A 25,965-nucleotide genomic window follows, 5' to 3' on the forward strand; every position below is an offset into this window, starting at 1 on the left:
TAAAGAGAGAGGGAGAGAAAGAAAGAGAGAGAGGGAGAGAAAAAGAGAGGGGAGAGAAAGAGAGAGGGGAGAGAAAGAGAGAGGGGAGAGAAAGAGAGAGGGGAGAGAAAGAGAGAGAGAGGGAGAGCAAGAGAGAGGGAGGGAGAGAAAGAGAGAGGGAGAGAGAGAGAGAGAGAGAGAGAGAGAGAGAGAGAGAGAGAGGGGAGAGAAAGAGAGGGGAGAGAAAGAGAGGGGAGAGAAAGAGAGGGGAGAGAAAGAGAGAGGGGAGAGAGAGACCAGAGAGAGGGGAGATGGGGAGACCAGAGAGAGGGGAGACGGGGGAGACCAGAGAGAGGGGAGACGGGGGAGACCAGAGAGAGGGGAGACCAGAGAGGGGAGACGGGGGAGACCAGAGAAAGTGGAGACCAGAGAGAGGGGAGACCAGAGGGAGGGGAGACCAGAGGGAGGGGAGACCAGAGAGAGGGGAGACCAGAGAGAGGGGAGACGGGGGAGACCAGAGAGAGGGGAGACGGGGGAGACCAGAGAGAGGGGAGACGGGGGAGACCAGAGATAGGGGAGACGGGGGAGACCAGAGAGAGGGGAGACGGGGGAGACCAGAGAGAGGGGAGACGGGGGAGACCAGAGAGAGGGGAGACGGGGGAGACCAGAGAGAGGGGAGACAGGGGAGACCAGAGAGAGGGGAGACGGGGGAGACCAGAGAGAGGGGAGACGGGGGAGACCAGAGAGAGGGGAGACGGGGGAGACCAGACAGAGGGGAGACGGGGGAGACCAGAGAGAGGGGAGACGGGGGAGACTAGAGAGAGGGGAGACGGGGAGACCAGAGAGAGGGGAGACGGGGGAGACCAGAGAGAGGGGGAGACGGGGGAGATCAGAGAGAGAGGGGCAGGGGTGACTGACTGACCGGGGCAGGGGTGACTGACTGACCGGGGCAGGGGTGACTGACTGACCGGGGCAGGGGTGACTGACTGACCGGGGCAGGGGTGACTGACTGACCGGGGCAGGGGTGACTGACTGACCGGGGCAGGGGTGACTGACTGACCGGGGCAGGGGTGACTGACTGACCGGGGCAGGGGTGACTGACTGACCGGGGCAGGGGTGGGTGACTGACTGGGGCAGGGGTGGGTGACTGACCGGGGCAGGGGTGGGTGACTGACCGGGCAGAGGTGACTGACTGACTGGGGCAGGGGTGACTGACTGACCGGGGCAGGGGTGACTGACTGACCGGGACAGGGGTGACTGACTGACTGACTGACCGGGGCAGGGGTGGGTGACTGACTGGGGCAGGGGTGGGTGACTGACCGGGGCAGGGGTGGGTGGCTGACCGGGGCAGGGGTGGGTGACTGAACGGGGTAGGGGTGGGTGACTGACCGGGGCAGGTGTGGGTGACTGACCGGGGCAGGGGTGGGTGACTGATTGGGGGGGGGGTACCTCTGGTGTCACACATACTCCCATGCACACATACACATTCTCCCATATATATATACACCCACACACACCCATATACACACACACACACACACACACTCCCACATATACACACACACACTCCCACATATACACACACACACTCCCACATATACACACACACACATATACACACACACACATATACACACACACACACTCCCACATATACACACACACACTCCCACATATACACACACACACTCCCACATATACACACACACACTCCCACATATACACACACACACTCCCACATATACACACACACACCCACATATACACACACACACTCCCACATATACACACACACACACTCCCACATATACACACACACACTCCCACATATACACACACACACTCCCACATATACACACACACACTCCCACATATACACACACACACTCCCACATATACACACACACACTCCCACATATACACACACTCCCACATATACACACACACTCCCACATATATACACACACTCCCACATATATACACACACTCCCACATATATACACACACTCCCACATATATATACACCCACCCACACACATATATACACACACCCACACACACATATATACACCCACACACACACACACACACACACACACACACACACACACACACACACACACACACACACACACACACACACACACACACACACACACACACACACACACACACACACACACACACACACACACACCTATATATACACACACACACACACACACTCTCCCATATACACACACACATTCTCCCATGCCCACACACACTCACTCTCTCTCTACACACCTTTTGGAAAGGCCGCGACCAGCACCACCATGCTCCCCCACCCGCCCATCTCCTGCTCCGCGGGGACATGAGGGGGCATCCCTGCTCCCATCACCCGGCGCGCTCCCTGACGCGGGACCGGGAGGAAGCGGGGGAAGCAGGGACATGAGGGGGCATCCCCGCTCCCGTCACCCGGCGCGCTCTCTGACGCGGGACCAGGGGGAAGCGGGGGGGAGCGGGGACATGAGGGGGCATCCCCCGCTCCCATCACCCGGCGCGCTCTCTGACACAGGACCGGGGGGGTAGCGGGGGGGGAAGCGGGGACATGAGGGGGCATCCAGAGAGAGGGGAGACGGGGGAGACCAGAGAGAGGGGAGACGGGGGAGACCAGAGAGAGGGGAGACGGGGGAGACCGGGGAGACTAGAGAGAGGGGAGACGGGGAGACCAGAGAGAGGGGAGACGGGGGAGACCAGAGAGAGGGGAGACGGGGGAGATCAGAGAGAGAGGGGCAGGGGTGACTGACTGACCGGGGCAGGGGTGACTGACTGACCGGGGCAGGGGTGACTGACTGACCGGGGCAGGGGTGACTGACTAACCGGGGCAGGGGTGACTGACTGACCGGGGCAGGGGTGACTGACTGACCGGGGCAGGGTGTGGGTGACTGACTGGGGCAGGGGTGGGTGACTGACCGGGGCAGGGGTGGGTGACTGACCGGGCAGAGGTGACTGACTGACTGGGGCAGGGGTGACTGACTGACCGGGGCAGGGGTGACTGACTGACCGGGGCAGGGGTGACTGACTGACTGACCGGGGCAGGGGTGGGTGACTGACCGGGGCAGGGGTGGGTGACTGACCGGGGCAGGGGTGGGTGGCTGACCGGGGCAGGGGTGGGTGACTGAACGGGGTAGGGGTGGGTGACTGACCGGGGCAGGTGTGGGTGACTGACCGGGGCAGGGGTGGGTGACTGATTGGGGGGGGGGGGGGTACCTCTGGTGTCACACATACTCCCATACACACATACACATTCTCCCATATATATACACCCACACACACCCATATACACACACACACACACACACACACACACACACTCCCACATATACACACACACACTCCCACATATACACACACACACTCCCACATATACACACACACACTCCCACATATACACACACACACTCCCACATATACACACACACACTCCCACATATACACACACACACTCCCACATATACACACACACACACTCCCACATATACACACACACACACTCCCACATACACACACACACACACACTCCCACATACACACACACACACACTCCCACATACACACACACACACACTCCCACATATACACACACACACTCCCACATATACACACACACACACCCACATATACACACACACACACACTCCCACATATACACACACACACTCCCACATATACACACACACACTCCCACATATACACACACTCCCACATATACACACACACTCCCACATATATACACACACTCCCACATATATACACACACTCCCACATATATACACACACTCCCACATATATATATACACCCACCCACACACATATATACACACACCCACACACACATATACACCCCCCCACCCATACACAGACACACACACACACACACACACACACACACACACACATATATACACACCTATATATACACACACACACACACACTCTCCCATATACACACACACATTCTCCCATGCACACACACACTCACTCTCTCTCTACACACCTTTTGGAAAGGCCGCGACCAGCACCACCATGCTCCCCCACCCGCCCATCTCCTGCTACGCAGGGACATGAGGGGGCATCCCTGCTCCCATCACCCGGCGCGCTCCCTGATGTGGGACCGGGAGGAAGCGGGGGAAGCAGGGACATGAGGGGGCATCCCCGCTCCCGTCACCCGGCGCGCTCTCTGACACGGGACCGGGGGGTAGCGGGGGGGGAAGCGGGGACATGAGGGGGCATCCCCCGCTCCCATAACCCGGCGTGCTCTCTGGCGCGGGACTGGGGGAAGCGGGTGGGTGGGAAGCGGGGACATGAGGGTGCATCCCCGCTACCATCACCCGGCGCGCTCTCTGACGCGGGACCGGGGGGAAGCAGGGGGGGGGAAGCGGGGCCATGAGGGGGCATCCCCGCTCCCATCACCATAACTGTGGGCAGCAGGAGCGCCGGGGAGGGGAGGGAGGTGGGGGAAGGCACAGATAATACTTACTGTGTCCTCCATCCTCCATGGGAAAAGAATGGCTGCTCGTTGGGGGCTGGCTCATATAGAGCCTGGCTGCGCGCCCACAAAGCCTGGGAGCACGCGCCAATCAGCAGTCAGGTAGAGGGAGTTTTTTTTTTTTCAGCCAGCGCGACCAGGGAAATTTAAAAAAAACAAACCACGTGTTCTGCTTGGGCCAATAGTTACTCGCCCGGGGGTTAAATCCACCCACCCCGGGCGTGTAATTGTATAGGATTGGCGAACACTGTATATATGTATCTGTTTGTGAACCACTTGTCATCTAATTCCTGTGTTAAGATAGAGACACCATTGATATCTTTTAATCAGTTCTTGCTTACTTTATATGCCAAGATTGTTTTTCATAGTGCTGGTATATTCACCCATATATCTGTTTCCTCTCACCTTTTAATTAATAGATGATGGATGAGGAAACTCAGGATGATTCTAAATCACCCAGCACATTTGTTTATGACTGTGGGGATAATTCTAGAAGAAAAAAGAGGGCTTTACATATGTTTGATGAGAGAACAACAGATTTGACCAGCGAGGATCCCACAGATTTGATTGATGATTTCGTCAGATTGGAGAAACTTCTGACTCATGACATCAAAATCTGGTGGGATATCACTAGTCTAGAAACTATCTATTGATTAATCGTATTCCGAGAGGTTTAAGGCTGAAAAAAATGCCTTCTCTTGGTTTTTCTAATTCCGAGTTCGAGAACAAGTGGAAGTTGATCCTGGACGATTGTTCCAATAAGCTTATGGAACTTATTATCCAAACAAAAACAACAGAAAAAGCTGGCTTACAACCAGATATGAATTCATTGAAAGCTGAATTGTTGAAATTTGAAACCATGGATCAATTTGTCCACAATGATGAAGTTCTCTTAAAGAACATTAAAAAAATGGAGGATGCTATTATGTTTAAAATGGATACATTTGAACGTGATCGTGCCGATTACGAAAGAAATCAAGTTTATTTCTGACAAAGAACTGTAATAAGAGATTATAGACAACAGCGGACACCTCTTCGTTCGACCCCACGCAAATGGGGGAATGAGACAGGCCAACCTAATTTACAACCTAAGAAATCCATCCTTAAGACTAGATTTACTGATACGTCCAGTGTTGATACAGATTCTTCCGATACAACCGATAGACCATCTGTTTCTTTCTCCAGGAGTGATCACTATGTTAGGGATGTTCCTGATAAGGGCCATAGAGAAAAGAAACGTCCTAACACATCATGTGAGGAACAGGCTAGATCCCTTTTTGCTACACCTTCCACTACACAATCAAAAAACAGAAGAGGCCAAGACGTGGGAAAAGGAACAAGGTGGCTAAATGGGCAAGGAAAGAGGAAGAAATACTAATAATAATGTTATTAATATTTCGGATATTGTACTTACAGCTTAACAGATTTTATTATTGAACAAAGTTTTGCTCCGTATAGAAAGTTTTATCTCTTTGATACGGTCATTGACCTACAGAAATTCACCCGTAAATTGGCCCTGAAAAAATTGTATTCTAATACAGTACAAATACCGATTCTAGGATCCAGGAACCAATTGATTCGGTTTTGACCGAGACTAGGTCCTATCCTCATACATTTAGCGATTCCACATTCCTTTTGGATATGGAATCTCTATATGAAGATTGTAATATAGCCAGCCCCCTTGGTCACATTGACTCAGGTTTGAAAAAGAAGTCCTTATTCATACCCAGTCAGTCTAGGGGTCCCTTTATCTCGGCATTTGAGTCGTTGGTAGAGAGAAACCTCAAGATTTTGGCGGGTGGGTTTTCTTTTTCTTCCTCTACCTTTGACAACTTGTCTGACAATGAATGTCTCATTTTAAAATTCCTTAAAGACGATCACTCTATAGTGATCAAAAATGCTGATAAGGGGGGCACTATCGTGGCCCAATCAACATCTAATTACAGATCCGAAGCTTTGAGGCAATTACATGATCAAACTTTCTATACTAGACTTGTTAAAGATCCCACGAGTACCTTCCAGAGGGAATTGTCAAATTTACTAGAATTGGGGAGAACACTATATGTGCTTACTCCTAAAGAATTTAAATTTTTGAACTGTTTACATCCCGTCGTGCTGGTGTTCCAACATCTCCCAAAGATCCACAAGGGCCTCGACAATCCACCTGGGAGGCCCATTGTGTCTAGCATTGGATCTTTGGGAGATGGTGTTTCCCGGTACGTTGACAAATTCTTACAACCATTGGTACACACACTACCCTCTTATATTCGTGACACCACGGATCTTCTCCTGGCAATGGAGGAAATAGTCTGGAGTTCCAACTACCGTTGGGTTACCATGGACGTCACATCTCTTTATACCATTATTGCACACGATCACGGTCTTTCTGCTATTAAACATTTTCTACACTTGTCTACACTTTCTACTGCACAGAGCACTTTTATTCAAGATTGTATTCTGTTTATACTCACACACAACTATTTTTATTTGATTCACAATATTTTCTTCAGAAAAAGGGCACTGCTATGGGGACCTCTTTTGCTCCCTCATATGCAAATTTATTTATGGGACTTTGGGAACTTACTCACATTTATAGTCACACTAACCCCCACCGTCACCATATTAATTCTATATAAACGCTATATAGACGGTTTCATTTTTATTTGGGATGGTGAGTTGGACACTCTTAACACTTTTTTCAATTCACGTAATATTAATGAAATTAATTTGAAATTCACTATGGAGACTCATACTCATCACATTAATTTCCTTAATGTGACTTTCCATGTAGACCTTAACAATATTATACAGGCAAACGTTTTTAAAAAACCACAGTTCAGGAACTCTTTCCTCCACGCCTGGAGCAGTCACCCGAGATCCCTTATACGTGGGATACCGAAGGGGCAATTTCTTCGATACAAGAGGCTCTGTTCTGAAGAAACCTCATTTATTAATAACTCTCGGGATCTAAGTGAAAGATTCTAAATGAGAGGATATGATAAACGGGACATTGACGGCATTCCAACAAGCAAGAATTCAGAACAGGAGTACGTTAGTCTGCCGCAAAAAAGATAAGAAAGAGAAGACACAAGGATGTGTGAATCCCTTGTTTATAACTCATTACCTATCAGCCCTTCACCCCATCTGGTTCTTCTTTCCTGTGGGAGAGACCAGATTGTTAGACCCCTATCACAAGGGTCCTAACAGGATTAGGCAGAGGAGAGGAGACATAAGAGTCAATAGAACATCAATAGAGAAAAGATACCTTTATTAGAGGACACTCACACAGGCCCGTGTGAGTGATTGAAGTTTTTATTACAGAGTGTCAGTTTCAGCCCCAGATCACGTGTTGTCTGTGTATCATTGCTCTGATTTAATTGCCTTTCTTTCCATGAGAGGGAGATATCCACAAGGAACAGAAAGGAGTTGAATCGGAAGGATCTCCCATTTTGAAGAGAGACGTTCTCAGGGGAAGCAAGAGGAACCCCACACCTGAAAGAAGATACAGAGAAAAAGATACCCTGATGCACAAGCACTTGCACAAGGCCGTGTAAGTGACATTTACTTATTATCATCCAACACCATTACCTCCCCACCATCCTACAGATAGGGGATCCATTGGGGTGCACTGTACCCCACTGGACCCATGTCAGGGGGTTGCAGCAGTTGTCATCAGCATCATATTTCCCCTCACCCTGTGCTCCTCCATTTTTTCTTTATTCCACTTTACCAAGGGTCCTGGATAGATCCTGTTGGGGTCAGAGTCACAGGAGGATACCACCAGGTTAAGGGGTATTTGAACCCCATTAAGGTAATTTATTTTCTTTTTGTCATCACTATCATATTGCACATTGGGAAAGCGCCCGGGTATTCTTTGTTCTATATAATCAGGGAATGTCTATCCTGATCAGTTAATCTTTGATAAAGCGCCCTGTGCGTGAAACATGTCAAAGTGTTATTAGGATGTCTGTCCTTATGTTTTTTTAGTCAATAAATCTTTGAAAGAACCTTTCGTGTCCTATATTACACTGGTGTGGCTGTGCTCCAGTTCCTGCTTGGACAAAGATATTGCTGATTACCCACCTGGATGCACGCCGGTCTGGAAACGCTGCCTAAAGGTTTTCTCTGCATTTTCACTGACGTCCCGTCCCAGCTGCTTTGGAGTGTGGCAACCCATCCCTTGGAGGATACCAGCGGTGCCTGAACTGAGGAGAACGCGCAAACAGACGGCGCCGATATCACGTGGGGTATTACGGAGTCGACGGGATTGCCTGACCATTACCCGGTGATCGTGTACTACAGCTGACACCGTGCTAACCTACCTCCGGGATTTCGGTAGGGGAACTGCCACTCATCGTGGAGGATCGGGGCTCCGGTTTGATTTTGCATCGCCAGTCTGCTGTGTCGTGAGTAAAGAAGCTGCAACGTGATAGTGCTGAATGTGATCAGCCAGTTGTTGATATAACTTTATACTCTCACTCTATTAGAGGCATTTGTCTATGAAATCCAACACACAAACACTCAGACTTAGACCTACAAACCATTGGACTTATACTCTTACTCTACAGCGTTTGTTCCAGCTTTACACCGCCAATATTGTTTTTCGAGCACCGGATACTTTGGTCTGTTTCACAGACCAACATTTCTTTATCTTTATCATTACACTTGCTAAAATTTCCTCATTAGTAAACTCTCTTCCCGAGTCAGATCGAGGTCATATCCCTTCACCCACTATACAAAACAAGTGTCCATCTGCTGCTTTTCCATTCTCCTGAGCAGTCACTACTTTATGAGTAGCTAATTAGACCATGTGCCTTTAAATCAGTGCACCCGCAATTGAAGGAGACAGTAGGGCCTGTAATTTGCAGCAGGCTGTTAATATGAATACTTTGATTTATATTAATATTTTTATAGGGGTCCAAATGTTTTCTACAATGTACACCATGAGTTTAGACAGAAGTGTTGAAGGGCATAAATGACAGTAGAATAGTTAATTAGTCACATGAACTCACTAACTGCATGTTCAGCAGAGCAGAATTAAAATGTTGTTTAGAGTGATAGCAGAACTACATTTAGGGAACCATGTTCATACCCTCCAAACAAGAGGTCCGTCAGTGGGCCATGGAATTCCAAGAGTCTCCCCGCCACGTGGTTGCGGTGGGGGACGTCCCGGCCGGCACACCCCCACAGCAAGTCTGCACCTCCCTAAGGCGGTTTCCTGGTTTAGCCAGAGCCAGTCCCCTAGGCCTACCTACCGTTGGAGTATAGTCATATTTGCCGCTGGCAACAAGTTATGATAGCGTATGTGAATGCAGCCTAACAGTGAGCGAGCAGAACTACCCAGTCCTTAAACTGTAATTCCTAGCGCTCAAGTGGGCTATTGTAAATAAGCTTCACAATTATCTGTACGGGGTCTCCTTTGAAGTGCGAACCGACAATAACCCTTTGACAAACCTCTTGACCTCCACCAAGTTAGATGCCACTGGCCACAGGTGGTTGGCTGCCTTGTCTAATTATCAGTTCACGCTGAAGTACAAGCCAGGGCCCTTGAACATAGGAGCCGATGCTCTGTCCAGAAAGCCTGGACTGAGTGCAAACCCAGACGATAGCCAGTGGGAAGAAAACCCTGGCCCTGGGATTCGGGCCATGTGCTCCAAAGCTGCTATCGTGGAGGACAAATAGCCTTTTCCGAACTCAGAGTAGTGGACTCATTGAGGTGTCAGTCAAAGGCACTTCCTGCAGCATACTGCTATCCAGAAGGCATGTCCATCACGCAGGATACCATAATGAGGTGGAAGGAATTAGTGATACACAACATGCAAGACCCGGTGGCCATAGCCATACGTCAAACCATCCAAGAAAACAACCCTTTCTTAGTGAAGCGTGGCGACACGGTCGCCCTCATCATGAGGAATGGGACAAGTTCTGTGTTGACCGTGACCTTCTATACTGGGTTATTCCCTATTGCAACCATCCCAATAGGAGACAACTTGTCCTGCCCAGAAGCTTGCAGTACCATGTCCTACGATTTCTGCATGATGATCACGGACATCTGGGAGTGGACAAAACATTTGGACTAGTATGTGATAGGTTCTTCTGGCCCATGATGCGGGAAACAGTGGAGCGCCTTTGCCGAAGGTGTCTGCGGAGCATACAGTGAAAAACACTGAATACACACACAGCTCCAATGGGCCATTTAAAGAGCTCTGGTCCCATGGACTTAGTCTGCATGGATTTTCTCTTGTAATGGAGTGCTCACCACAAACAAGGCGTGACCACGAGGCCGAGGTGAGGATTGACATATAACACCAACCCACAGCCGCGTGGGCGTGTCTGAATTGAAGATAGGTCGAGGTTGCCGGGTCGGGGTTGGAGAGGTATGGATGGTCAGAGATACTTGCCGAGGTCGGAGTTGGAGATGTGCGGATCGTTTAAGGTACTTAGCCGTGGTCAGGATCAGATAGTTGCGGATCGTCGTGGTACTTTGTCGAGGTAGGGTTGGAGAGGTGCGGATCGTCGTTAATAGCTGGGGTCAGGAGTTTAGAAGAGCGGAGTCCAGAAGAATAGCCGAGGTCAGAAACAGAGGAACTAGGAACCGGAAGACAAGACAAAACTGTGGAGGCAATGGTAGCAGTGAACACATCACACATAGAAAGTTTTATGCTCAGCCAATTTGCCAGTGGGCCAGCTGAGCATATATAGGACACAGGGACCAATGAGGTAACAGGCTGGAGGAGGCGCGTCAGAGAGAGTGAGTGTGAGAGGAGGATATGGTGCAGGAGACAGGTGTGGGGAAGATCCCAGAGGTGGAGAGATGATGCAGCTTATGCGCGCGCTGACCGTGCCCCGCGTGTGTGCGCTGCACACGGATGATGTTGCCACATGGGCAGAGTCTGGAGGCGGGACCGGAGACAGTAGTATTAACCTCCGCGTGGGATGTGCGCGCGCACCTAGCATGGCTGCTTGTCCCAAGAGAAGGTGAAGAGGCACCATGGATGATGGAAGGAGTGGGAGGCCCGATCACGGGTTGGGGTAAGTGACGAGTGCGCCGAGCGCATCGCGGATCACGGATCCTGACACCTCTGCATCGAGGCAGACTCAAAGGGCATCGGGAACGTCCAGGTAGTAACAGACCATTACACCCGATACGCTCAAGCGTTTCCTACCAAAGACCAAAAAGCTCTCACAGTAGCCAAAGTACTATGGGAGAAGTACTTTATCCATTACGTGTTACCTAATCGGATGCACTCCAATCAAGGGAGAGACTTCCAGAGCAAGTTAATCAAAGAACCTTTAAAACTGCTCCATATCGAGAAGTCTCGTACGACTCCCTATCAACCTGAAGGAGATGCCCTTCCGGAAACTTCAACCAAACTCTACTGGATATGTTAGGCACTCTGAAGGGCTCCGAGAATACTGGATGGAGCAAGCATGTGGAGCCGTTTATACATGCCTACAATTGCATCAGGCATGAATCCACCGGGTACACACCCTATTTTATGATGTTCGGCAGAGAGGCGCAACTACTTGTCTCCGAGTATCCACCGACGGTGTACCGAACATGACGCACTACAAATATGTGTGAAGGCTCTAGGATAACCTCCGTAGAGCATATCTGTTGGCGGAAAAAGCCACCGCCAAGCTGAACGAGAGTAACAAGCGAAGGTATGACCATAAAGTCCGCCATCGGGAACTTCGGCCCAGAGATGCTGTTCTCCTGCTCTTTCCGCGCGGATATGCATTTCTCACAGCTACTACAATATCCCCCATGGTCTGTTACGTTAGCCCAATCGGCTCGATTCCTAAATCCCGAGACGCATTAGTTGTGATTCCTTCTGATTTGCAAGCACCTTCAGTTTTCATGAAATGCACTTGGAGCATTTCTTACATTAAATCAGGAACAGTTGTAATCTGAAATTGGATAATCAAGCACAAGTGTGGAGATCCATTTGCGTCATCACAGCAAAACAATCCAATAATATGAGGCTTTTTCATATTCACACCTAGAGACCTCTAATTCACAATCAATACTAGTCACTTACAATCAAGCATATCATATTAGTGGTTTAGGTTACATAAAGTCAAGATAAGCCTGCAACACATGGCAACACAGAGAATTTTTATTCTATTAAACGACTGACTGAACAATACGTTTATTCAAACAATTTTCTGAACATGTTTTTTGAAAGAGCGCTAAATATCAAGTATACCAAATTAATTTACATTTAACTAAGCAGTCACAGGACTTACATTAAATGTATTCATAGCTATATTGAATGTCATTCCACAATCATAATTTGTCATGAATAATTTGGCATTTTTATAGTGGTGACAATTACCTTTTGTTATAAAATGTTGACATGGGTAAGCAGTTTTATAAATTATTAGAAAATGATCCCTGCCACTTTAAATGTTGTATTTAAAAAGTACAGTTAGGCAGGATGAGTAGGGAAGGGTGGGGGTAACTACAACACCTCAAGGGAGCCTGGATTGGCGGAATGCATCAGCACTTTGTCATGAGCTGATGATCTAATCTAGTTGGGTTCTCTGAGATTGATAAGTGAGCCTGGACAGAACAAGGGGAAAAATTGAGCGATTATCCCCTTTTCTATCAGAGGATGTAGCAACGCATTGCTCAGCAAAAAAGCAATTGGATCAGCCAATTAGGCTGCAAAAGGGTTATTAGTACACTTAGTTTTTAGCTTTGCAATGCGTGCCCTCCTTTGGAGTGAAGGTATGAATAGCTCAGTTTTGCAATTGGTTGCAGGTCATATATGTTTTGGTTATGCATTGCATTCCTTTTTGCTAACAAAAGAATGAACAGCTCAGTTTGTTTTTTGTAATGCGTTGCAGCCCTCTTGGCAAATAGGTTTTCGCTATGCAATTCGTTCCAGGTCTATTAGTCAGTGTAGGGATTAATAGCTCACTGGCTGGTAGTTTTGCTTTGCAATGTGCTGCAGACCCATGAGGCTACTAGGGGATAATAACTCTGTTCCAGCTATAGCAGCAAAGTGGTCGGCGTGTCATAAAACAAATAGTGGTGCTGTGTGACACCCAAACATAAATAGAAAAAGGGGCTAGAATACACTAGCCTTAAATGTAAACTCTTTTATATATATAAACACATATATACAAAGCTAATTTGTGAATTAACCCCTGCAGTGCTCGATGGTCTTGCCACCTCCGTGACCGCGGACCTTCCGGCACTGACGGATCACATGATCCCTTTGTGATCAAACAGCCCCTAGGATAATGAGCAAATGGTCATAACGTACAACATACTGTATATCTTAAGACCCTCTGGAGTGGCACTTTTCATGACATATGCTGTCCGTCATTAGGGCACTGAAGTGGTTAATATAAAAATTTGACTACTTTTGATCAATTAATATGATATAAAAATGCCCAACATTTTCACATGAAGTCCAAAGAGTGTCCACAGGTGCTGCTTCATCCCATAAAGGCCCAGTTGTACCTCAATATTAAAGAAACATCTAAAGGGAATAAAAAGGGGGAGAAATTACAACCTCTCTATGGTCCTGTCTTTTAGAAAAAAAAGATACACATGTAAGAGCTTGAACTCACAAACAACATAAAAATATTGGCTTATCTACTGTCAGGTTGTGCTCACCACAAACGAGGCGGGACCACGGTGCTGAGGTGGGAAAGGATATAACGCCACCCACAGCCGCGAGGGCACGTCTTGAGAGTAGAATGGTCTGGATGTCCGGGCCGGGGCAGGAGAGGTACGGATAGTAGTGGGTACTGTTAGCCAAGTCCGGGGTTAGAGAGAGAGACGTCGTCGTATTACCGTAAGCCAAGATCGGGAGTGGAGAGAGCGGAGTAGTCGTATTGCCGTATGCCAAGGTCGGGATGCAAGAGGTGCGGAGAGGTCGATTGCCGTATGCCAAGGTCGGGATGCCAGAGGTGCGTAGAGGTCAAAGAGGAAGCCGGTTCGGTATACAAGGAAGACTGCAAGACAAGACAGGATTAGGGAGGCAGAGAGTGATGAGAACAACTGGTTCTATGCTCAGCCGACGAGTCAGTGAAACCGCAGGGCATATATAGGTGAGAGAACCAATGGCAGGGTAGCAATGTGGGGGAGTGTGGATGGGACAGGCAGCGGCAGGAATAGGTCCAGAAGGGCTCCCAGGGGAGGAGCTATAGAGCCCAGTAGTAAGCCTGCATTTGATTGCAGCATTAGGTTGGTGTAGTGTGCCTTTAAGAGGCTGGGGTGCCTCCGTGTGGCCGCGCCTCCGTGTCGCCGCACCTGTGAGCACGTGACCGGGTGCGCGCCCAGAGCTGGCACTACAAGGGGCACGCCGGCGTGCGCGCCTAGGTGTAGCGGCGATCGGCGTCCTGGAGGGAGGCTGGTTGCGCGGGACGGGAGGACTCGGCGGAGTAGCAGGTGAGTGGGGAGCGCGCAGAGGGCGGCGTGACTCCCCGGTTGTTACATCTACAACACAGTGAGTCTCCCCATACAGGTGAACCTTCTCTCCTCACAGCGCTACGTGGCAACGTTACGTTTCAGAGTATTGCAATCCATTAGCTCTGAGTTGTGAAATGGGGACGAGTCCCCCCGGGGTGCTACTAAACTCCTCTGGATCAGGTGATCTAAATTACCATGTAACAGTTAGAAGGTAAATAGGACAGATCGTATAATATTCCTGTGAGTAGCTGTAGTTGTATTTTCCTGGAACCAGGGTCACGAATGATGTATGAATGATTCCAGTAAGCTCAACTCATGTCCTCCCTCTTCCAAACCATGACAAGTCCTTAATGTCTTTCTTAATTTTATTGCTGGATTAGAAAACACAGGAACTTGTAGGTGTAGTGTAGGCAGAGAGTGCTTCTCTATGTGGGATGCTTCTATGGGGTTAGACTATGGTAAGAGAGAAAGGCCTTACCAGGGGTGGATGCAGACAGGTCTGTACTCACTGTAATCTAGGATGGAAAAGGAAGTGAGGGGCAGGGGTCACACTAAAGGTTGAGTGGGACTGCACTAACTGTCAGCAAAAGACAGAGGAGAACATGGGAAAGTCCATTAACTGGGAGGACTGGAGAAGCTGCAGTAGCAGTTCACTGATTACGTGCTCAGAGGCAAGAAATGCAACATTGTTGCATGTTACACAGGCACAGTGTGTGTATGTGGAACCAATGCCTGCAGCTGAACTTAAGGAGCTGACAAGCAGAAGGGGGGTCGGGCAGGAATGTGATTCTTGTTCCATGACATGTATCGTGGCACTATATAATGTGGTAAATCCAAACAGGTAAGGCAGAATCTTGAGGGGGAACAGGGGAATGGAATAAGTGCCTCACACAGTACACCTCTATCACGCAAAGCAATCCCTTACCCTCCTCCTATGTAATCCTCCTATTGATGAAGTGTTGCACAAAGTCCTGTACACACTGGCCACTGCAAACAGCATACAGATATGAGAGATGAGTGGTATACTCACTACTTGCAGATCGGTCCGTCCCTTGAAGCGTGCATCGCTCCCAAGACAAGTGAACAAAGTTGAAAAAACTGGAAGAAGCACTGCAAAAATCCGGGCTGGAGACGGGTTAAAAATAAGGCAAATTAATTCAGGCATAATGACTCAAGATACAAACAAACAGGCTCCTCTGAAGCGTTTCCTGCCGACAGGCACGGCATGGCAGGAAACGCGTCAGAGGTGCCTGTTTGTTTGTATCTTGAGGCATTATGCCTGAATAAATTTGCCTTATTTTCAACGCGCCTCCAGCCCGGACTTTTGCAGTGCTTGTTCCAGTTTTTTCAACTTTGTCCATTACAGTAGCTCTTAGAACCACCATCCTTGATGTTGCTTGCCTGCACTCGGCTCAATAGAAAGATAGTCAGTCTCCAAAAGGCACACCCCTACGCATTTCATAATGTAGGCCACTTCATAACTGGGCATTGCTGTTTTTGACCCACCATAAGTTATATAATGTGTGGCTGAAACCTATCCCAGCTTTAGATTGCCAAGCCAGTATAACCCTCCTTACACTGATGAAACCCAAAAGGTCGAAACAGCTGTCTGTTTGTACTCCATTCTTCTACTCACTTTTAAAGCTTTACACTCTTCTGCCCCTCCTTACATCTCAGCCCTAATTTCTCATTATGCACCATCCAGACTCTTGCGTTCTTCTCAAGGAAGTCTTCTTTCTACCCCCTTTGTATCTAAAGCCCTCTCCCGCCTTAAACCTCTTTCACTGACTGCCCCACACCTCTGGAATGCCCTTCCCCTCAGTACCCGACTAGCACCCTCTCTATCCACCTTTAAGACCCACCTTAAGACACACTTGCTTAAAGAAGCATATGAATAGCACTGTGGATATTCTGAACACGATACATAAAGCTTGGCCCCCTGCAGACGCATTTACCAGAACTCCCTCCTACTGTCTCTGTACGTTCTCCCTACCTAACAATTAGACTGTAAGCTCCTTGGGGAGGGACTCTTCTTCCTTAATGTTACTTTTATGTCTGAAGCACTTATTCCCATGACCTGTTATTTATATTATCTGTTAATTATTTGATTACCACATGTATTACTACTGTGAAGCGCTATGTACATTAATGGCGCTATATAAATAAAGACATACAATACAATACAATACAGCTGTGACCGCCTTTATCCTAAGGCGGCCGTAGCTGCGCCGCTCTGATATCCGCGGCCAGACGCGGTCTGTTTTCTTTTTTTCCGGAGCTGTTTGCGATATGTTAGTGCTCTGATTTTTAGCGCTGTCTGCAATACTGCAATACCATCTAAAAACTCAGGTAGCGATCGCGAGCTGTTGTCTTAAAAGTCTAATAGCAATTCAACCTACAGTACAGCCATATATTTTTTGCAAGTCTGTGTGTGTGCGCGCAGTAATTGTAAATTTGAAGATTTATACAGTATTACAAAAATATAACGGCGCATCTTCTTTGAATATAAAATTATCACATTTCTACAGTATATGTATTATTTAGTAATCAATACTTTTACTTCTTTTCATACTGTTTATTTTATGCGCATGCGTGTACTGTACAGTATGTCTCATTTGAACATTGTTGAAACGCATAGGCGTGTTACAGTATCACATTTCGGCGCATTAAACATTATGATGACATTTTGAAAATATTTATTTGAACTGATAATCCATCATACAGCGCTCTCCCCCACGCCCCCGCACACACAAGGCTCAAGGATTTCAACTTCTTATCTACACCTCTCCCACACCATTCATTTGTAATGGATGGCTTTCTGGCTTGACTCTTCCCGAGCGTCGCATTACATTCCTGCGCATGCGTGTATGACTTCCCATTCATTTAGAAGTTCAAGGCTGAAAAAAAAGGGGTTTTTTTTGTTATTTATTTTTCGTTTCTCGACATATGCCTGCATAAAAATTCTTGATATTCTGAGAATCAGTACTGTTGCTTTTTAATTCTACACTAGTCACGCACGTTCTTTATGAGGTGGGTGACCTGCGTGTATAACTTCTCTTTCATTTAGAAGTTAGTTCAAGTTTTAAAAATATATATATATTTTTTTTGGTTATCGACATGGGCTTGCATAACAATTCTGGATATTATGAGAATCAAGTTTTAAAAATATATATTTTTTCGGTTATTGACATGGACTTGCATAACAAGTCTGGATATTATGATAATCAAGTTTTAAAAATATCTATTTATTTCGGTTATAGACATGTGCCTGCATAACAATTCTTGATATTCTGAGAATCAATTAGTTCTGTTGCTTTTTAATTCTACACTACTCATGTACGTTCTTTATGAGGTGGGTGGCATAGTACTGTGATTTTTATTTGGGGGTGTGGGGATCAAAACATTATTATGACCTGTAGAAAATATTTATTTGAACTACAGGTAATCCATCATACAGCTTTACCCCCTCCCCCCCCGCACACACACAAGGCTCAAGGATTTCAACTTCACCTCTCACAAATGTGATAATCCCTTCCCGAATGTAATATATTAATCTGATTAGCCCTTCTTAGCCCTTCAACCACTCCCCCCCACCACCACTTCACACACAAGCCTTACAACGTGAGGGGTGGGGTGGGGTGGGGTGTTTCAATGATTATGATTATCGTGAATGTAAAGAAATATTTATTTTATTTAATCAGGAATAAAAAATAAAAATAATCATGAATAATACAAATGTCAGTCTTTATCTTCTTTGTACACATACTGTAGTTCTTCTGTCAGTTGAAAATGAAGGGCAGGTGGATAATCATGGAAGAATGAAAAATACAAATAATCATGAATAATGCAAATTTATAATAATAAAAACAGTAATACAAATGTTCAGTCTTTCTCTTCTTCGTCATGGCCACATTGCATTCTATAGTTCATTGAGAGAGGGGGGGGGGGTTGTGTAAATCATGACTGTAGATACACTACAGTATACACACAGTTCACACAATTTACACATTATACCCCCCCCTCACCCCGCCCGTCCTTTTTAGTGCAGATCTCTCTGAAAAGGAAAGAAAAAATTAGTGCAGTTAAGTGCATATACTGTAATGGCATTGTGTACAGTATAACTACTCCATATTGGACAATGCAGTTACTACTGTCAAACTACTGTATACTGGAACTCATTATACATTATAACTACTGTATAACTACTGTAAAATACTTTGTAACAGGAACAGGTTAAGTGCATACTGTATACTGTAAAACAATCTGTGCCATACTTACCTGTATCATACTGTATTTGGTGTGCCTGTACTTACCATACTACAGTACAGTTCTGTACCATACTACCTTCCTGATGCATGCCGATTACACTCTATCACAATGGGCAACACAGTCGCAATATGGTCGATATATTTATTACATCGTTCGACGGTGAGTACATTGTTCCAAAAACGGAGTATGCCTTTCGCCAACTCATCCTTTTTTGAGGGTTTCACCACTTTTCGGATATGATCCTTCAGCTGATGCCAGACCATTTCGATAGGATTGAAGTCTGGCGATGTGTCATAGGAGGGGGGAAAAAAGAAGAATTAGTTAAAGAGATACACAGTAAACAGTGGGAAAAAATGAGACACGGTTACCGTACTTACTCCGCTGGCGTCTTCACCAAGTTGATACCACAGGCAAGAATATGCGCAGTAGACGTGGTGTGTTTGGGATCGTTGTCCTGGTAGAAACGGTGACCATCTGGGAATTCACTTGTGATGTATTCCACAATCTCAGGTACTATTTGCTTTTGAAAAAAAACTTTATTCGTGATTCCTATAACAAGAAAAGAAAAGTGCTCAAAATAATGCACACTACAGTTGTACAGTACAGTGCAAAAGGCTACAGCATGTGACTTTGTGCATTATTTTACTATCAAAGATGACGATGCATCCTGGTCCACGCCTAGAGATGGCACCCCACACATGCATCTTCACTGGGTGTTTTGGACGCGGCTTCATAGATATGCGTCCTTTTTTGTGGAATGGCAAATCTCTCCAGCGATACAGTAGACTCGTCAGTAAAGATGCAATCCTGAAAAGTTTTGCCACTGTCGATCCATGCCTGTGCCTGGACCACTCTCTTTATCTTGTTGACGTCCCTTATCATAGGGTACGCTCTGTAATGACAAGGAATAATTTTATACGTTCAGTACAGTTTCTTAAACCACACTTTTACCTCCTGTACTGTCCAGTACTAACCTCACACGTCCATATTTCCATCCAATTCTGCGTCTCATCTTCTTGATGCTGGTCTCAGATGCGGCTATATTGTGAGTTTTCTGCAGAGTGTCTTTGACCCTTGTGCCACTCTTCTCATCATTCTCTTCACTTACTTGGTCAACCAGAAGAATTGTCTCCCTATAGTGTAAAGGAAAAACAACAATACGTTACAGTAGGCCACAAGTACAGTACATCATTTATCCTCAATCCTACAGTATGGCTAAATATATATAATACTAGCTGATATACCCGGCGTTGCCCGGGCGTGGAAGGGCAGGGGGCATGGAGTGGAAGGGTGGGGGGGGGAAGGGGCGTGGAAGAGCAGGGGGTGGGGGGAAGGGGTGTGGAAGGGCGGGGGAGCCAAGGGGTGTGGAAGGGCGGGGGGGGCAAGGGGCGTAGAATGGCAGGGGGGGCAAAGGGCAGGGAGGGCAAAGAGCAGGGAGGGCAAAGGACAGGGAAGGCAAAGGGCAGGGAAGAGGGGGGCAAAGGGCAGGGGGGGCAAAGGGCAGGGGGGGCAAAGGGAAGGGCAGGGGGGCAAAGGGAAGGGCAGGGGGGGCAAAGGGAAGGGCAGGGGGGGCAAAGGGGGGGCAAAGGGAAGGGGGTGCAAAGGGAAGGGAAGGCGAAGGGAAGGCAAAAGAAGGGCAGGGGGGGCAAAGGGCAGGGAGGGGTGGGGCAAAGGGCAGGGAGGGGTGGGGGGGGCAAAGGGCAGGGAGGGGTGGGGGGGGCAAAGGGCAGGGAGGGGTGGGGGGGCAAAGGGCAGGGAGGGGTGGGGGGGCAAAGGGCAGGGAGGGGCAGGGGGGGCAAAGGGCAGGGAGGGGCAGGGGGAAATGGGCAGGGGGGCAGGGGGGGCAATGGGCAGGGAGGGGCGGGGGGCAAAGGGTAGGGGGGGCAGGGGGGCAAAGGGCAGGGGTGGGAGGAGGGCAAAGGGCAAGGGGGGTGGGGGGGGCAAAGGGCAGGGGGGGTGGGGGGGGGCAAAGGGCAGGGGGGGTGGGGGGGGGTAAAGGGCAGAAGGGTTTGGGGGGGACAAAGGACAGGGGGGAGGGGGGGCAAAGGACGGGGGGGCGGGGGGCAAAGGGCAGGGCAAAGGGCAGGGAGGGGCAGGGGGGCAAAGGGCAGGGAGGGGCAGGGGGGCAAAGGGCAGGGAGGGGCAGGGCAAACGGCAGGGAAGGGTGGGGGGCAAAGGGCAGGGAAGGGTGGGGGGGCAAAGGGCAGGGAGGGGCAGGGGGGCAAAGGGCAGGGAGGGGTGGGGGGGCAAAGGGCAGGGCAGGGGGGCAAGAGGGCAGGGGGGGCAAGAGGGCAGGGGGGGCAAGAGGGCAGGGAGGGGCAGGAGGGCAAAGAGCAGGGAGGGGCGGGAGGGCAGGGGGGGCAAGAGGTCAGGGGGGACAAGAGGGCAGGGGGGGCAAGAGGGCAGGGGGGGCAAGAGGGTAGGGAGGGCAAGAGGGCAGGGAGGGGGGGCAAAGGGCAGGGAGGGGGGCAAAGGGCAGGGAGAGCAAAGGGCAGGGGGGCAAAGGGCAGGGAGTGCGGGGGGGCAAAGGGCAGGGAGGGCAGGGGGGCAAAGGGCAGGGAGGGCAGGGGGCAAAGGGCAGGGGGTTGGAGGGCAGGGGACAAAGGGCAGGGGGAGGGAGGGCAGGGGGCAAAGGGCAGGGGGAGGGCAGGGAGCAAAGGGCAGGGAGAGGGAGGGCAGGGGGAGGGCAGGGGCCAAAGGGAAGGGGGCAAAGGACAGGGGGCAAAGGGCAGGGGGGGAGTCAGGGACGCGTTAAATAACCCATTCCCCTGCGTTTACTCACCTTGCGCCCGGCCGCGCTCCTCTTCTTCCGGGTACCTTCCGCCCTCCTCCTCCACCTCGGGCTCCTCAGCGGCGAGGCTGAGACGCTGTGAGGAGGTGCTGTGCTTTTCATGGGAGAGGCGGAGAGAGCCAGAGGAGCGCTCTCTGGGATGGGGAGCTGGGGGAGCGGCCTATGTGAGGGGAGAGCCACAGTGAGCGTGCTCTGTGGGGGGGGGGGTTGGAGCATCGGGGAAGGGTGAGAGCGCCGGTTGAGGGAGAGCGCCGTGGAAGGGTGAGAGCGCCGGGTGAGGGAGAGTGCAGGGGAAGGGTGAGAGCGCCGGGGAAGGGAGAGCGCCAGGTGAGGGAGAGCACCAGGTGAGGGTGCGGTGTGTGTGAGGGAGAGCGCCGGGTGAGGGAGAGCGGTGTGTGTGAGGGAGAGCACCGGGTGAGGGAGAGCACTGGGTGAGGGAGAGCACCGGTGAGGGTGAGGGAGAGCGCCGGGTGAGGGAGAGCGCCAGGTGAGGGAGAGCACCGGTGAGGGTGAGGGAGAGCGCCGGAGAAGGTTGAGAGCCGGGGGGAGGGAGTGGCCTATGGGAGGTGAGAGCTGTGGGGAGGGCGAGAGCCGTGGGGAGGTGAGAGTGCCAGGGAAGGGAGCGGCCTGTGGGAGGTGAGAGGTGTGGGGAGGGTGAGAGCCGTGGGGAGGTGAGAGCCGGGTGGAGGGACTGGCCTATGGGAGGTGAGAGGCGTGGGGAGGGTGAGAGCCATGGGGAGGTGAGAGTGCCGGGGAAGGGAGCGGCCTGTGGGAGGTGAGAGGCGTGGGGAGGGTGAGAGCCGTGGGGAGATGAGAGTGTCGGGGAAGGGAGCGGCCTGTGGGAGGTGAGAGCTGGGGATGGGAGCGGCCTGGGGGAGGTGAGAGCCATGGAAGGGAGTGGCCTGTGGGAGGTGAGAGCAGGAGAGAGCGTGTTCTGGGGGGCCAATGAGAGCCGCGGGGGGTGGGGCACAGGGGGGGGGGGCAGACACACCGGCCAATGAGAGCCGTGGGGGGGCGGGGGGGCGGACCGACGGACCAAGCAAATGGTCTCCAGACACTCACAAATAAGATTTTCGATTATATAGATATAGACTGTATACTGTAGTTATATAAATATACAATGATATAAATAATAATAGATATATACAGTATTATTGTTATATAAATATACATCGATACAAATAATAATATATATATATATATATAGTAATATTGTTATATAAATATACAGTACAGCGATAACAATAATAATAGATAGATATATAATATAGTTATATAAATATACAGCGATAACAATAATAATAGATATATAATATAGTTATATAAATATACAGCAATAACAATTATAATATAATATTACTGGTACTTTATGTGTGTGTGGGTCATGCTGTTTACAGTAAACAGTAAATTGTGCACTGAAATGGGGGGTTGTGAGTGCGTGAGTCATAATGAGTAATAATGAAGTGAGTGATAATTAAGGAAAGAGGTGCAACTCACTTTGAAATACTGTAGAAATAGAATTGATTATAAGAATGTAAGAATGTAATTATGATAATTGAGGAAGGAGGTGCAACACAAAAACAAATTGTATAGTACAGTATATCTAATAATTGCTAGGAAAATGGTTCTGTTAAAAACAATAAACCATCTAACCAAGAAAAGTGCTATTGCAGTACTGCACGGTAAAGAAAACATATTCAAAATACTTTACTTATGCGGTTGTTACCGTTAGTGTCTTCATGGATTTTTTGGTCTTACCGTGGGCATGATAGCTCACGGTGGCTGCCGGTACAACGAGGCCAGAAGTACTTAACCAGCGTTGAATATCTGCAATTCGATGTCCTCTCGTGTACATCTCCTTTATTGTCATGCTGAGAGCCTTAGAAATCTTTTTAACAGGCATCGCTGCGTGTAAAAAGAAATACAAGCACAAGAATGTATATTCGATGTTGAGTCGATGTGTATTCAATGTGCAGTGAATCAACAAAATAGATGGTGTATTTATACTTTAATGGGTCTCATTACAGTTCGCCCACTTTTAACACCTGCACCTCAATCACTATAGGGACACAGTGTATAAAAGGTGACTCAAATTGCATAGCCCACCACTCTCTGATCTGTATCTGAACTTGCTCTTGTCCAGTTACTGCATTGTGCTTTATTCCATCTGCATCCATGGATGAACCCCGATTCTACGGACGCAGGAACCCACACTCTTCTGCCGTGCCGAAAAAGCGAAAGGCGGGAGCCTTTTCCAAGCCAAAGGCCAAGGCTAATAAAGAAAATCTTCTGACGACTCCAAAGGCTAAGGCTTTTAAGAAGCCTTATTATGTCAAGAAGAAATTTGCTGATATATCATTAAAGCAAAACAAATGGAAGCCACCCCATTGAACCCACATTTCACCTTCTCCTGCACTCGTCGACTGTTACGATTGTGCTCGCCACAAACCGGGACCGGACAGCGGGGCTGAGGTGGGGTTATATAATCACCGACCTTAGTCCGTGCAGACTGATCCGGAGTGCGCAGTTCATAGTTGTACATAGCAGGGTCAGGATTGGAGAAGGCAGCATCGTCGTTATTCAAGCAGGAGTTCGGCAACAGGTAGTCAGAAGTTTCCTGCTTCAGCTTAGGAGCGCGAGCGGCCTCTGCGCGAGGAGCGGGCTTGGCCCATGACGCCGGTCTCAGCAGAGGGAGACAGCAGGCTGGCAGAAGTACACCGCGGGACAGCGTCGGGGAAAACCAACGCTTCAGCACAGAAGTCCAAAGCATGTTGAATGGGTTAAGTGTCAACATCCCTGAGAACTCTGGTATGCTGGTAAAGATAGATCTTCTTTTAGAGACCATGCTAAATATGGATCAACGGATGGAGAAGATGGAGAAGCAGATGGAGAAGATGGATAAGCGCATGGAGAAGATAGAGACTGACATAGCGAGGATACATAATTTGCTTGTAGTTCCTGCCCCTGTATGTCGGCCGCAGGAGCAGGAGGGTGGCATGGATGGGATGGATGGGACCTTCAATCTTCCATTACCAAGTGCACCCCCTCCATCAGAAGAATATGTGGTCATGTATGCCGTTTTCGAGGATGACATGACAACACCATCAAGACCACGCCAGGAGACAACACAGACAAGGCGACTAAGACAGGAGGAAAGCATCCTCCCAGACCACCTACCCTCGCCCGCTGTCACAAGCACACCCGCTCCCAGAAGCACACCCGCTCCCAAAATCCCACCCACACATGCTTGCATTGAGACGGTGCCCAACGTCATCTTGCGCGACCTGTCCCAGCCACTCAGGGAGAAGTATAGGTTTGCAAGTGGTGGTGGAATTGCGCCGCTATCATTCCATTACAGATCATTTAATGAAAATCGTGAGAGACTCCATAAATGGAATTTTGCGTCATACAAGGCATCGTCCCTGGAAGGACAGACTGGTGGGGATCGAATTCGATGCGTGATTGGTCGTCTGTTCAAATGTTGATTCATTTTTTACTTACTGTTCTGTACTCCAATAAAAATAATGTAGATTGTTTTAAATTGTATTAATAAATGAATGTCTTTACTTACAGCACACCATACACCTGTGAATGTTTTGACAAATAATGTAGATTGTTTTAAATTGTATTAATAAATAAATGTTTTTATTTACAGCACACCATACACCTGTGAATGTTTTGACAAATAATGCAGATTGTTTTAAATTGTATTAATAAATAAATGTTTTTACTTACAGTACACCATACACCTGTGAATGTTTTGACAAATAATGTAGATTGTTTTAAATTGTATTAATAAATAAATGTTTTTACTTACACCATACACCTGTGAATGTTTTGACTTACTGTACTCCAATAAAAAATAATGTAGATTGTTTTAAATTGTATTAATAAATAAATGTTTTTACTTACACCATACACCTGTGAATGTTTTGACTTACTGTACTCCAATAAAAATAATGTAGA

Source organism: Ascaphus truei, chromosome 4 (genome assembly GCF_040206685.1).
Source record: "Ascaphus truei isolate aAscTru1 chromosome 4, aAscTru1.hap1, whole genome shotgun sequence".
NCBI lineage: Eukaryota > Metazoa > Chordata > Amphibia > Anura > Ascaphidae > Ascaphus > Ascaphus truei.